Source organism: Callithrix jacchus, chromosome 7 (assembly GCF_049354715.1).
Source record: "Callithrix jacchus isolate 240 chromosome 7, calJac240_pri, whole genome shotgun sequence".
Taxonomy (NCBI): domain Eukaryota; kingdom Metazoa; phylum Chordata; class Mammalia; order Primates; family Cebidae; genus Callithrix; species Callithrix jacchus.
The window spans coordinates 141,934,538-141,949,777 of record NC_133508.1 but is presented as its reverse complement, the minus strand read 5'-3'; the positions used below and the strand labels follow the sequence as shown (position 1 = coordinate 141,949,777).

At 35.9% G+C, this 15,240-nt stretch overlaps 1 long non-coding RNA gene across 1 annotated transcript; it reads left to right on the top strand.

The window, feature by feature from the left end:
• The first annotated feature begins 257 nt into the window (after positions 1 to 257).
• On the top strand, positions 258 to 3,414 carry LOC118143265 (uncharacterized). The gene is made up of 4 exons (XR_013520402.1): positions 258 to 377; positions 2,290 to 2,479; positions 2,927 to 2,973; positions 3,206 to 3,414. It is a non-coding gene; the product is annotated as an uncharacterized LOC118143265 (long non-coding RNA).
• Positions 3,415 to 15,240: the final 11,826 nt, after the last annotated feature.

The following is a 15,240-nucleotide window of genomic DNA, read 5'->3' as shown; positions in this document are numbered from 1 at the left end:
GAAAGATTAGGACTGTAGAGAATTCTGGATAGGGTCTTTTGGCTTTGCTTCTATAACACTATGCACTTCTTTTGGCAGCTTTTATATTGGCAGTGTAGTTCATTGTACAAGCCCCTTAGATAGCACCTATAAGAGTGAGCTGGCTGTGGCCAATGCAGCTGGGTATATACTTGATCCTTGTTTACTAGCAGAAGCTCTCTGTTACCTCATACAACGCGCTGATTCATGGAATGCACAGTGCTCTGAGCTCCCTGCTTAGTTGTGGTGTTGGAGGACCAAGGAGCCAGGAAGGGCAGGTCCAACTGAAGATCCTCTATGGCAGGCACAAGCACCAGTGCCAAAGGAGGATCCAGTGAGTGGTCACCAAACACCTAGAGGTATGCCTAGGTGTGCAGCTGGGAAACTTCCTCAGTTGTAAATTCTCAGCTCAGGGATGGAGGGCAACCTAAGCTCCTAATCTAGGAGAGTGGCTGCTCCAGATGGCTCAAGATCTGCCTGGGTGTGGAGCAGAGAGTGTTCCCTTGCACGAAGACAGGTTGGGTGACTCAGGCTGTTGCACCAGGCAGATAGGTGCTCCCAGTGCTTGGAGATTTGCCTGGGCATGGAGCAAAGAGAGTCCCACAACAACACAAAATTGATAAGCGGAACAAATGAAACAAGATCTTCTGCATAGTAAAAAACCCCCTAAAAACAAACAAACAAACAAACAAAAAAACAACAAAAAACTATCAGTATAGTAATAGACAACCTATGGAATACAATAAAGTATTAGCAACCTATGCATCTGACATAGGTCTGTTATTCAGACTCTATAAAAAACTTAATCAAACAAACAAGAAAAACCACTAAATATTCCCAATAAATATCCCCACAAAATACCCAATTTATAAAATGGGCAAGATACAAAAGAAGACATACAAGCGAGAAACAAACATTAGAAAGTCGTCATCATCACTAATCAGAAATATCAGTTAAAACCACAGTGAGATACTATCTCATACCAGTCAAAACGGTTGTTATTAAAAAGTCATAAAACAACAGATGCTGAAGCTGGTAAGGCTGCTGAGAAAATGAAACACGTATACACTGTTTGGAATGTAAATTAGTTCATCTGCTGTGGAAAGCAGTTTGGAGATTTATTAATGAACTAACTCAGAACTACCATACAACCCAGAAATCCCACTAATGGGTATATATCCAAAAGAAAACAAATTGTTCTACAAAAAAGACACGTGTACATGCATGTTCATCCTAGTGCTGTTCACAAAAGCAAAGATGTGGAATCAACTATGGTAGATTGAATAAAGGAAATGTGGTAAATATACACAGTAGAATAGTACACAGCCATACAAAAGAATGAAATAATGTCCTTCACAGCAACATGGCTATAGCTGGAGACCATTATCCTTCGTACATTAATGGAGGAACAGAAAACCAAATACCACATGTTTTCACTTATAATTGGGAGCTAAACACTAGGTACTAATGGACATAAAGATGGCAACAATACACACTTGGGACTACTAGATGGGGGAGGTGGGAAAGTGTTAAAAGGGTGAAAAACTCCTGGGTACTGTGCTTAGTACATGGGCGATGGGATCATTCAGACCCAAAATCACTGCATCAGGAAATATATAGCTAGGTAACAATTCAGGACATGTGCTCCCTGAATCTAAAATAAAAGTGGAATAAAAAAGAAAGATTAAGACATTTTCTGAAAGCCACGCAGCTCTAAGAATTTATGTGTAGAATTGGATTATAACATAAATTTGTTATAACTAAAAAGCGTGGGCTTTTTTTTAACTATACTGCATTCACACTGTTTATACTAAATGTTGATAAAACTTAATCAACTCACATAATCTTGGGGTTGTAACTTATTATTTCTTAAATTGTCTCTGAGAAAAACAAATAGATATTGTCAACTCCATTGTGGCTTAAAAATGTGCAGAGCTATCTACATGTCCTTGCCATTTGCTGTCTCATGGATGCCATCCCAAAGCCTTTCTACTTCAAGCTCCAGTGACTCATTCATTGCCTGAGAACTTTCTCTGTCTGAAAAGTCCTTACATAATTCAAAATTCCAAGGATTAAACTTCTTTGGGAGCATCCTTCAATTACACAATTTCTTGCCCTTCAGGTGTGAAAGCAGTGAAGAGTGCTGCTTATAATCTCTTGAGATCCCTGGGGGCTTGAGCCCTAGATAAATACAGTAATAAATTATTCATAAACATTAATTATGCTACCTTTTTATTGGCCTTTTTCTTTCCTTTTTGCACTTTTCCTCAGCTGCATTGGTGCTTCCTGGGATCAGATCCTCTCCCAAAGAAACTATGTGTGTCCAACCAAGTCCATGTCTCAACATCAGCTTCTGAGGGAATGCAACTTAACACGAGGGGATCCATTGTGAAAATATAAATTCTTTCAAAGTTTATAAAATGTGTATAAATTCCTGGATGATGCATGAAGGATTATTAAGGTAATTTAATTATCTTTGATATTTAATCTTTTATATTAGAATTGAATTAAGAATGATTTGTGAGAAGAAAAATGACTCAGTATTTCCTTGTCATTGTTTTTGGTTTCATTTTCTTGTAATTGGAGCATATGCAGCCATATAAAACTAATTATTCTTTCAATTATTCAGGCATTTATTTTCTAGTTATCAAATATGTAATTAAGGTATAGTTTTCAATATGCTGAATGTTTCACATGTCTTGTAATAAATACCTAGTCTATTAATACTCATTCCCTTTGATAAATATCATTAGAAAAAACTGCTGTAAAGCATTGTATTTGGGTATATTTATTTAACAGTGATGTTAGAATTATTATTGTTATTTTATTGTGAGTTATTAAAAGTATGTCCATGTGTTTATTCTAAGCATATGTTTTTCTATTATGAATGTCTTTTGTTTTCTTACAGAAATAATAAAGAATCCCTTGGCTATTAGATCTTATAAATTTAAATAGGTAAGCATAACATTTGACCCCAGGAGTTGGAGCTAAACATTTGTCTAATTGTAATTTTACATATTTTAGGAGAAAATCACTTTGATCATCCTGAAATTGTTAGAAATATAGAAATTATAAGTAGACACCATACATAAAAACTGAATAAACTAGAACTGCACGCTTTACTGTTTGTTCTTAGAAGCGTTTCATTTCTAGAGAAGCATCCTGCTGCTGTGGTTATCTTTTTCAGAGCTTGCTCAAATTCCATGAGGACTTCTTTTGGATCGCTTGCCACAAAGATTACATTCTCTTTGGAGTTCAGATACCATACATCAAAACACTGGAGCTTTTGCAAGTTTTCTCTCAACATGGGAAATATGTCCCCTACAAACTAAAGGCAAAGTCAAAAGAGCAGTAAACAACTTTCTAACTTTCTTCTCCAGGTTTCCTTTATTAAAAATTATGACTACAATATGCCCTCTTTATAGTATGCTTCATTACTCACACTTAGTAACATGAATGTTGTAAGTATGTAATTGCAATAGGCACATTCTTATATTTGCTTGCTTTTTCTTGGTTTATGGCTTGCTTAAACATAAGCAAGAAATAATCTTGTTTTTAAAACAAATTGTTTTCTTTTTTATTTTCTAAATTTAATTACTGCATGTTTCAAAATAGACTAATATAAGCCTTTCTGGAATAATATAATGCAAGGCTATAAACAAAAGCAAATCACATGTTAAGTTTAGTTAATTGTGCTATATCCTCTTACGTTTTATTTTATCTTCCCTTGGAAATAGGGAACACTGAAGTTCTAGAATTGGTTATAACCATCAATGGTTATAACCAGTGACTATTCACCCCTTGAGTTTTATTGCACATACCCAATTTGAAAGAGTTATAGTAATGTGTCCAAATATAACTGTATTTTATTAAGTTCTTTTAGTTCCAGTTATGCTGTTGGTTTTTTATCTACTTTTAATTTTGTTATGTAAATTTATATCTCATATTTCCTTCATAAGCATGTCTTATTTCCTAATGTCTTTTATTCTGTTAATTGCTTTTAATCTTAAATTCCACCTTGTCTTATATTAATATACTTGCTTGCCTTTTGTTTGAATACAGCTGTTATCCATTAGTTCATCTCTTAGTTTTAACCTTTAAGTTTTACCATGCTTAGGGTGTGTTTATTGTAAAGAACCTTTAGGATTTTCTTTTTCTTTTTTTTTTTATTGTAAACTGATTTCTGTGTTTTAATGGAATAATTTAGTTAACATTATATGTAATTAATGAAATGCTAGATTTTACTTTATGTTTATTACTTATTTTATTGTTTTCTTTCTTTTTTCACTTCATTCACCTTTGCTTCTGTGTTTAAAGTTTTCATTACTTTTTCTTTTCCTTGCTAAATGGAAATACTGTACATTTTCATCTCCTAACAGTTAGATTCACTTTCTTTGATCTTATAATCAAGCACTATGCCCCAAACATTTTCCCATCACTGATGCTGGATTTCCCTAAACACAAATAAGATGGATCTTTCCAGTCTTCTAATTTCCAGTACTCTCATCCTCCATTCTCTTTCTTCATTTTGAAGATATCATTGTAGTAGTTTATTTCTTCCCCTCCTCTCTTAATTTTCTCACTCTCATTGTTTTGCTTTTGTGAAGATAGTCTAGAATTAATTTTTCTTAATGGTATTCCCTTCTATTTTGAAAGTTCTTCTTGTCCAGGCACGGTGACTCACATCTGTAATCCCAGCAATTTGGGAGACCTGGGAGGATGGATCACGAAATTAGGAGTTCAAGACAAGCCTGGCCAAGATGGTGAAACCCCGTCTCTACTAAAAATACAAAAAAAATTAGCCAAGTGTGATGGCGGGCTCCTGTAATCCCCAGCTACTTGGAAGGCTGAGGCAGATAATTAATTGAACCCCGGAAACGGAGGTTGCAGTGCCACTGCACTCCAGCCTAGGCAAGAGAGCAAGATTCAATCTCAAAAAAAAAAAAAAAGTTATTTAGCTTTTCTCTTTCTCATTTCTATGCAGCCTATACTTGTCCACAAGCATATCTCACAAGGTTTATTGCTCACTTCTTTCCTCTAATTATTTCTTTACCTTAAAATCCTCATTATTTTTCTTTTGATGTTTGCTTAGAATCTTTTCGCAGATGTTTGTCTTGAGTTAATATATACTCTCAGAATTCTTTCATACCTTCAAATACTTTTCTTTTTCTCTGGCAGATAAATAATATATTTGGGTTGAAATCTTTCTCTGCCAGTAATATATCAATACTGCTCAACTGTTTTCTAGCTTACAGTGCTGCAAAGGACATGCACTTTGCCAGTCTGAATATATAGTTCCTACGTACATTTTTTTTCTTTCTCTCTAGAAGCTTATGATATTTCCTTTTCAACCTAACACGTTTTATTATGATTTTCATTATTGTGTATCTAACCTAGAACTGAAGGAGACTTTTGATCTACAAATTGATGTATCTTTCTTTGATCAATTTTTATTTCCATTATTTGTTTAACTATTGCCTCTCTTTTTTTATTAGCATGTTAATTTCTATTTCATTTGTGTTGCTTCTGAAACTTTTATAGTTCATGTTTTAGGGCTCCTGAATCTATTCCAGTCTCTTGACTTTTGTATTATTATTTCTCTATTTTTGCACTGTGCTTTTCTTGTCTTGTATTTTTTTTATTTTTATTTTTATTTTCTCCTTCAAAAAGCTTTATTTCCACTTGGTCCAAGGATTTTCACTTCATTCATGTTTGCTTCTGTGGGTAGTTTTAAAAGCTGCCGATTGGTTGGAGAGAGGCTTAGGCAGAAGCCCTGTTACTTTGATAGGGGCCCTTCAGAAGTCACTGGACGCAGTAGGTTCCTAGCCATGCTTGAGAGTGAGCCTTTCCAAGAGATATGCACCCAGTCCAGCCTCTGGGCTGGCCAGCCTATGGAGAGTAGTCAGACAGTTGATCACCAATCTTCTTGATGAGTTTTGCTTCCTTATCTAGGAAGTGACTCTCCAGGAAGCCACTGAGATGGGAATGTGTGTGGGTAGAACCAAGGGTATGAAGATCCAAAAGGTCTTGGTTCACGTTTTTCTCCAGGGCTATGGTGGCTTCCATGGCATTCGGGGTTTTACCCCACTCAACTTGAGCCAGCATCTGAATGTCATCGAAGAGAGCACAGCCGCCCCACTGGCTTTGCATCTTCAGGAGACACTCTGTGCCCACCAATTTGCCTGAGTGGCCCAGGCCTTCCAGAGACACATTACTGCAGTGGAAATAGAAGCCCAAACTGAGGTAGGTGTAGAAGGCCCGCAGGTGCAAATTGACAAGGCGGTTGATGGCTCCCTCCACCTCCATGGAATAATCCTGACAAATCTGGGAGCGTATGGTCAGTTGGCAAAAAGGAGCTAACCACAAAAACCGGGTTGGCTGTCTCAAAAGCAGGAGATGGCAGAGAAGATGGTCCCAGGTGTTGCAAGTGGAGAGGAGGTCCAAGGGTGGTCGGAGGCCGTCAGAAAGAGAGTCCTGGGATCTGTTCTGTCCAAACAGTGTTGAAGCAAGACACAGATCTGTGGGACATCTGTGTGGGCTATGGGCTGCCGATATATTTCTTTTTTTTCTTTTTTTTTTTAGACAGAGTCTTGCTCTGTCACTCAGGCTGGAGTGCAGTGATCTCTGCCTCCCAAGTTCAAGGAATTCTCCTTTTCCAGCCTCGAAAGTAGCTGGAATTACTGGCGCAGGCCACCAGGTCCAACTACTTTTGTGTTTTTAATAGAGACAGGATTTCACTATGTTGGCCAGGCTGGTCTCTAACTCCTGACCTCAGGCGATCTGCCCGCCTTGGCCTCCCGAAGTGCTGGAATTACAGGCGTGAATCACCGCAGCCGGTCGATATTTCTTACACTAGTCTCTGTTTCATCAGTGACTATCCTCTCCTTAAATTTATCTCCTAAGACTTTGTTTCAAAAATAATTCTAGGTTTCTCAATCACCAAATATCTTATGTGTGGGTGTGTATGTGTGATGTACTTGCATATCTTTAAACTCTTCTCTTAGTAGCCACATTCTTTAGCACTTCTGCTTCTCTGGATGTGTTTTATTACTCTCCTGCCAACTCTTTTTTTTTTTTTTTTTTTAATTTGGATGCTGAGTCCCTTGGAAGAGATGTTAGTTTTGTTATTGTTTTTATTTATTTGTCTCAGGTCTAGTTGTTGGAGGTTAAAAAAAAAACAAACCAAAAAAATCCCATAAATGGATTCATGAATCTCAAACATGGATTGATGTTGTATAATATAAATAAGAAGGCTGTCAGTCATATGATAAAGCACATGGGGAAAACCTTCAAATTCCTCGACCCCCTGAACTTACCAAGTCTCCAGAGTATGAGAGATCTGGCCTAGTTATTCTGCTTTCTTTTGACATTTTGGGGGACAATGATAGCAAGCCCACTTATGTGGAAGCTGATATCACCGTTTTCCTGGTGAGTCCTCTAATCTCTGCCAAGATTTTCCACAATTCAAATATGTCCTATTCCTTACTCCTTGGTGTCGACACTGATCTCCGTGTTCTCAATTCTTGGTCAGTCTCTGAGGAAGAAAGTTCAGTGCCACTTCTCTCTTTCACTGTATGTTGAATCTCCAGCAGAGCTCCTAGCCTTGTTTGCAAAATATCTACCAGGAAGATCCAGAAGTTAGTCTCCTATGTCTTCATTACTAGCAATTTCAAGCTTTCGTATTTTTTGCCTCAATGCAAATATAATCAGAATAATTTGTATTAACTAAATTCTATTGATAAAGCTATTTTCTACATGTGATTTTCATGATCACTCAGTTTCATATTTTTAGAAAATAAATTTAAAAGCCCTAATTAACGATTAATGGATATGGAAAAAGCATCTGTTAATGTGTGAATGGATAAAGAAAATGTGGTAAATATACACAATAGAATCTGATTCAGCCTTTAGAAAAAGGGAAGTCTTGGCCAGGCACAGTGGCTCTCACCTGAAATCTCAGCACTTTGGGAGGCAAAGGTTGGTAGGTCTCTTGAGCTCGGGAGTTCAAGATAAGCCTGGGCAACATGGTGAAACACTGTCTCTACAAAACAGGATAAAAATTAGCCAGGAGGGGCCGGGCGTGATGGCTCAAGCCTGTAATCCCAGCACTTTGGGAGGCCGAGGCGGGTGGATACTGAAGTCAAGAGATCAAGACCATCCTGGTCAACATGGTGAAACCCCGTCTCTACTAAAAATACAAAAAATTAGCTGGGCATGGTGGCGCGTGCCTGTAATCCCAGCTACTCAGGAGGCTGAGGCAGGAGAATTGCCTGAACCTAGGAGGCGGAGGTTGCCGTGAGCAGGGATCGCGCCATTGCGCTCCAGCCTGGGTAATAAGAGCGAAACTCCGTCTTAAAAAAAAAAAAAAAAAAATTAGCCAGGCATGATGGTGTGGACCTGTAGTCCCAGCTATTGGGGGTCGGGGGTTGCCGCTCAAGTGGCAAGATTGCTTAAGCACAGGAGGTCGAGGCTGCAGTGGGCTGAGATCATGCCACTGCACTTCAGTCTGGGAAACAGAGAAAGAAACTCCGTCAGAAAATTAAAAAAAAAAAAAAAAGGAAATCTTGCTCCCATTTGCAAGCAACATTAATGAACCTGGAGAACATTATGCCAAGTGAAATAAGCCAGCCAAAGAATGACAATATTGTATTGATTTTTTTGCATGTAGAATCTAAAAATTCAAACTCATTTATGCAGACAGCATGGTCAGTCATAATGGAATGGGGCATTGGTCAAAGGTACAAACTCAGTTATAGGATGAGTAAGTTCTACTGTATTGTTTCAAATTCGAAAATAGCTCAGATTTTAAGAGTCCTCATCATAGGCATAAATACACAAAAAATGTAAATGTGAATATGTTCATGAATAAGATGGTAGTAATCTTCATGCAACGTATTCATATATCAGATCATCATGTTCAAATCATCATAATCAGACCTTGAATATATACAATCTTTGTTAGTCAATTATTTAATTAAAAATAAAAAAAAAATTAGATGGATGCAAAGTACCCATGGTCAGGGCTGATGCTACAGGTTACACTCTCCCTCACATCATGCTCTAGTAAGTATTGTAATAAAGGTTTCAGAAGAACTCCTTAGTAGTTGGTGTAAAGTTAAAAATATCTACCCAAAGGAAGACAAGTGACAATGGTAAATGAGAGGGCTTATCAGCAAATTATTTGACTTATGAAAGATAGATCTCAGGTAAATTAAAAGTTACGAGTGCCCTCCTTTTCATCTTACACAGATAAAAGCAACTTAACATTACCTTAAATGTTAACCTTCTCCTGAGGACACATGCTTTCTGAAAACGAGTTTATTTAATGAAGTACTTGGCTACCCCATTCATGACAAGTGCATTTGAAAGTGTTGTAAAATAGCCATAGATCACAGACCTCATCGCATGCATGGCTATTAATGCAATGAGACATGACAGAGCATGAAATGTGCAGTATTGATTCACACTGAGAGCTAAAGGAGCTAAGTATTATCAGTGCATTCATGTGTAAATTAATACAGTGTAACACACTCCTGGCCATGGAATGTCACACAGTGATAGTGATTGGGACTGCAGAATGCCTTAATCAAATATTATTTGAAAAGAACAAGTATATGCTGTCACATTGATGATATGGTTTAAAAGCATCGAGCTAAATAAATTTTGCTTCTCTCTAGTCAATAGTCCATTAATCCCATCAATTGTGTAATCATTTTAAATTGCTTTATTTGAACTACATTTCACTTCTGAAGTCTTATATGAATAATAGGGCATTGGAAAAGTAACTTAAAGTCAGAATCCTATCTTTATAACTTCATATCCAGAAATGTAAGCATGTTAAAAACATAAATTTGATTATATTCAACTTTTATGTATTTAGGGACATAGCCATACTATATTAGTAATTTTGCCTCTTTGTCTCTCTTACATTTGTCCCTTCTTTTTCTTAAATAGTTATTTCCCTACAATCTACGTATAAGTGTTTCAGTCATTTCCATGTTTAAAATTTACCTACTTTGATCCTGCATGCCTCTCCTGTTAACAGGAAATAATCTCAGTTCCCATTAACTGTTACCACTTCTATATGTCTACTCCATCATCAACTACTGACAACAATCAGATGTTTACCTACCACCCCTCATCTCAAACCTCAATTATTAAAGTCAACAATTCTCAGTTAATTATTATAAAGATTATTTTCAATTCCATGAGTTTTGCTGGTCAAGCAAGACTCTTGCTTTGACAATTGTGTTGGACAATCTTGTGTTGGACAATTTCTATCATTCCCTTCCTGATTTTCATTACGTTATTTTTAATAGGTTCCCTTAAATTTCTTTGGTGATTTCCTCTCAGCATTATTCTCTTCCTCTTCATGTTCTGGAACTACTCTTATTTCCTAAGTTTCTCTCCTTGTTCTTTTTATTCTTTTTAAATCTCACTCTGCACTCAATGAATTTTTTTTCACTCTCTGAGTTTCCAGTGCTCATTATTCAAGTGCCACCACGAGCTTACAATTCTCTGAGCTGTAATCCCATATATATCTACTGCCTACTGTATTCCTCCACTTATAGAATTCCCAAAGTCAACATGGCCCAAATAATCTTCCCTTTTACCATCCCGCTTATTTTCCAATATTCCTTATTTGGTGAATGTTTTCATAATTAGCTCATTTATCTAAACATCATATGTAAAAGTTGTTCTGGCCTCCCATTTTCCCTGCCTTCTCAATTATGCAGGTGTTTCTGTTGATTACTTACTAAACAATGGGAATATTATTAGGGAATATTATTAGGGAATTTTTGCTTGTACTCTTCAGTATATGATTTTTACTAGCTCAGGATGTTATAAATTGGTCTTTCATATTATCAGAAGTATTTTTTAGTAGATAAGTTTTCTTTTAATATTTCAATGTATTTTTAAATTTTGTGAGACTCAGGATATTACATAAATTTATTGCTCTATTTAAGGACTTGCATATTGCATTCTTCATGCAGCATTCCTAAATTGCTTATTTTAATTCAATTTTTGGTTTACTATATTTTATTAAGTACATGTTTTCAACACTGACTTATTGTTTCTTGGCATATTTTATTCCAATGAGTTTAAGAAAGTCATTGTGCGGATATATCTGTGTTTCATTCTGCAAATACATGTGGAATGACATGTAATAGGTTCATATCTCCATATATCCAATCAAAATACTGAATAGTTCCATCACCAATAAGGTCCTTAGTATCATTATCATCACACTCATAGTCCTTCTATTGCCTCTCTCACTCCCTGCTCCTAAGTTCTGAAACCCATTAATCCATTTTCCATTTTTATGATTTTGTCATTTCAAATATATATAACTGAACATTTCCTTATATAAATTTTTGTGCATTTTTTCTACTAAGCATAATTCCCATGAGATATTTCCAGTTGTTTGCAGTGTATTATTTTCATTGCTGAGTAATACTTTATAGTAAAGATATATACTTTGTGTTTAAAACACAATCAGAGACAGAGGTGGAGCAAGATGGAAGAATAAAAGCGCTCACCAATTGTCCCCCCACAACAAGGGCATCAATTTAACAACTGTCTATACAAAAAAAAAACATCTTTATAGGAACCAAAATCAGGTGAACACTCACAGTACAGAAAAGACAGTCTTGAATGGCAGGTGATCGAAAGGGTCTCAATATGGTAATCTAGAAAATTCTCCTGAATCTTCTGCAAGACCTTCAAGGTGCTAGCTACAAGTCTGCAAGGATCACAGCATTACTGGTGCCCTATGAAGTAGATACAGTATAGGTCACAACACCCAAATCCTTTCAAATATCTTAGGGGCAGGGAGTGAGAGAGGCAACAGAAGGGGTATAAGTGTGATGATAATAATGCTAAGGACCTTATTGGTAATGGAACTATTCAGTGTTTTGATTGGCTATATGGAGATGTGAACCTATCGCATGTCATTCCACATGTAATACAGTTTTGCAGAATGAAATATGCATATATCCACACAATGACATTCTTTCAAAGGGATGTAACAGAGAACTTCCAAACCCTAGAAAAAGACATCAATATTCAAATACAAGAAGACAATAGAACACCAAAAAGATTTAATCCGAAGATGATTCCCTTGGGGCATTTAATAATCCAGCCCCCGATCATTAAAGATAAAGAAAAGATCCTAAAGTCAGCAAGGGAAAAGAAACAACATACAATGGAGCTCTAATACATATGAGAGCAGACTTTTCATTGGAAACCTTACAGGCCTGGAGAGAGTTGCATGACATATTTAAAGTGTTGAAAGAAGAAGAAGAAAAAAAAAAACTTTTACCTAGAATAGTATGTCCAGAAAAAATATCCTTCAAATGTGAAGGAAAAATAAATCCTTTCCCAGGCAAACAAAAGCTGAGGGATTTCATCAACACCAGGCTTGTCATACAGCAAATGCTAGAGTACTTCAATCAGAAAGAAAAGGATGTTAATGACCAAAAAGTAGTCACTTGAAAGTACAAAACTCAGTGGTAACAGTAAGTAAAGAGAAAAATACAGAAAATTATAACACTAAAGCTGTATTGCATTAACTACTGTTATCCTAAGTAGAAAGACAAAGTGATCGACCAGTCCAAAATAATAACTACGACAACTTTTCAAGACATAGACAATAAAATAAGATATAAATAAGTTAAAAAGACAGCATGCAAAGTTAAGGCATATAATTTTATTAGTTTCATTTTTACTATTTCTTTTTACACAAACAGTGTTAAGTTGTTATCAGGTTAATATAATGGGTTTTAAGACAGTATTTGCAAACCTCATGACAACCTGAAATCAAAAAACATACAACAGGTGCACACAAAATTGGAAAAGCAGGAAGCTATATCATATTACCAGAGAAAATTATCTTCACTAAAGGAAGACAAAGGAAAGAAAGAGAGCACCAAAAAACTACCAGAAAACAAATAACAAAGTAGCAGGAGTATGTCCTTTCTTGTTAAGAATAGCATTGAGTATCAATGGATTAAACTTTCCAATCAAAAGACAGAGTGGCTAAATGGCTTAATTAAAAAGGAAAACAAGACCCATTGATATGCTGTTTATAAGAATCACACCTCACCTGCAAAAATACACACATAGACTGAAAATAAAGAAATGGAAAATGATATTCCATGACAATGGAAAGCAAAAAACCCAGGAGTATCTGTACTTATATCAGATATAACAATACTGGAGCACCCAGATATATAAAGAAAATATTACTAGAACTAAAGAGAGACAAAGGTGCCAATTCAGTAATAGTTGAAGGCTATTCCTTCCAGATAGAAAATCAACAAAGAAACATTAGTCTTAATCTACACTATAGACCAAATGAATCTAATGAATATGTATAGAACATTTCATCCAATGGCTGCAGAAATTCAAAGGATTGTTAGTGGCTACTATGAGCAGCTATATGCCAATAAATTGGAAAACCTAGAAGAAATGAACAAGTTTCTAGACATGTACAATCTACTAAGTTTAAAGCAGGAAGAAATCCAAAACCTGAACAGACTAACAGCAAGTAATGAGATTGAAGCCATAATAAAATGTCTCCCAGAAAGAAATACTCCTGGACCTTATGGGTTTACTGCTGAATTCTACCAAACATTTATAAAAAGAATAACAATTCTATTTAAACTTTTCAGAGAGAGAGAGAGAGAGAAAGAGGGAACGGGGTCCAAAGTGGCTCCCGCCAGAGGTCATGGCGCTCGTGAAGGTGAGGTCATCAGTTCAAGGCTAACCTGAGCAACCTCATAAGCTCAAACTGATTGTCAAAAAAAAAAAAAAAAAAAAAAGAAAGAAGGAGGGAATATTTCCAAACTCATTATACAAAGCTAGTGTTACCCTGAAACCAAAACCAGAGAAAGGCATAAAAAAAAAAGAAAACTACAGGCCAATATCTCTGATGACTATTGATGCAAAACTCCTCAACAAAAGAGTAACAAACTGAATTCAACATTAAAAAGATTATTCATGTTTGTGAAATGGATTTATCCCAGTGATGCAAGGATGGTTCACTATGTGCAAATCATTCAAAGTGATACATCGTATCAGTAGAATGAAGGATAGAAACCATGTGATTACTTCAATTGATGCTTAAAAAGCATTAGATAAAATTCAACATCACTTTATGAGATAAAAACCATCAAAAAACTAGGGATAGAAGGACATACTTCAATATAATAAAAGCTAAATATATGACAGATCCTCAGCTAGTATCAGACTGAATGGGGACAAACTGAAAGCCTTCCTCTGAGTTCTGAAACACAGCAAAGATGCCCACTTGTAAGACTGTTATTCGACTAAAATTTATTGAGTAATAATATCTCACAAGCACTGGCAACCAAAGCAAAAATGGACAAATGGGATCACATCAAGTTGGAAGCTTCTATGCAGCAAAGGAAACAGTCAACAAAGTGAAGAGACAGCCAGCAGAACGGGAGAATCTGACAAGGCATTAATAACCAGAATATATAAGGAACTCAAACAATTTTATAGAAAATCTAATAAATCAATCCAAAAAATGGACAAAAGATTTGAACAGACATTTCTATAAAGAAGATATACAAATGGAAACAGGCACATGAAAAGCTGCTCAATATCACTGATCATCAGAGAAATGCAAATCAAAATTTCAATGAGATATCATCTCTTCAAGGTTGAAATAGCTTTATGTAAAAACAGACAATAACAAATACCAGCAAGGATATGGAGGAAAGGGAACTCTCATATGCTATTGGTGGAAATGCAAATTAGTGCAATCACTATGAAGAACAGTTTGGAGGTTCTTAAAAAAATTAGAAACAGAGCTATCACATGGATTCAGTAATCCTGCTCCTGGGTATATATATATACCCAAAAGAAAGGAAATCAGAAAATTAAAGAGATTTCTACATTTTCATGTTTGTTGCTGCACTATTCATATTAGTCAAGATTTAAAAGCAGCCTAAGTATCTATCAACAGATGAATGGATAAAGAAAATGTGATATGGATTACTATTCAACCATAAAAAAAAAATGAGATCCAGTCATTTGCAACAACATGGATGGAACTACAGATCATTCATGATGTTAAGTGAAATAAGCCAGGTACAGCAAGACAAACAGCACATGTTCTCACTTATTTGTGGGATCTAAAAATCAAAACAACTCAAATAACGGACATAGACTGTCAAGGATGGTTACCTGAAGCTG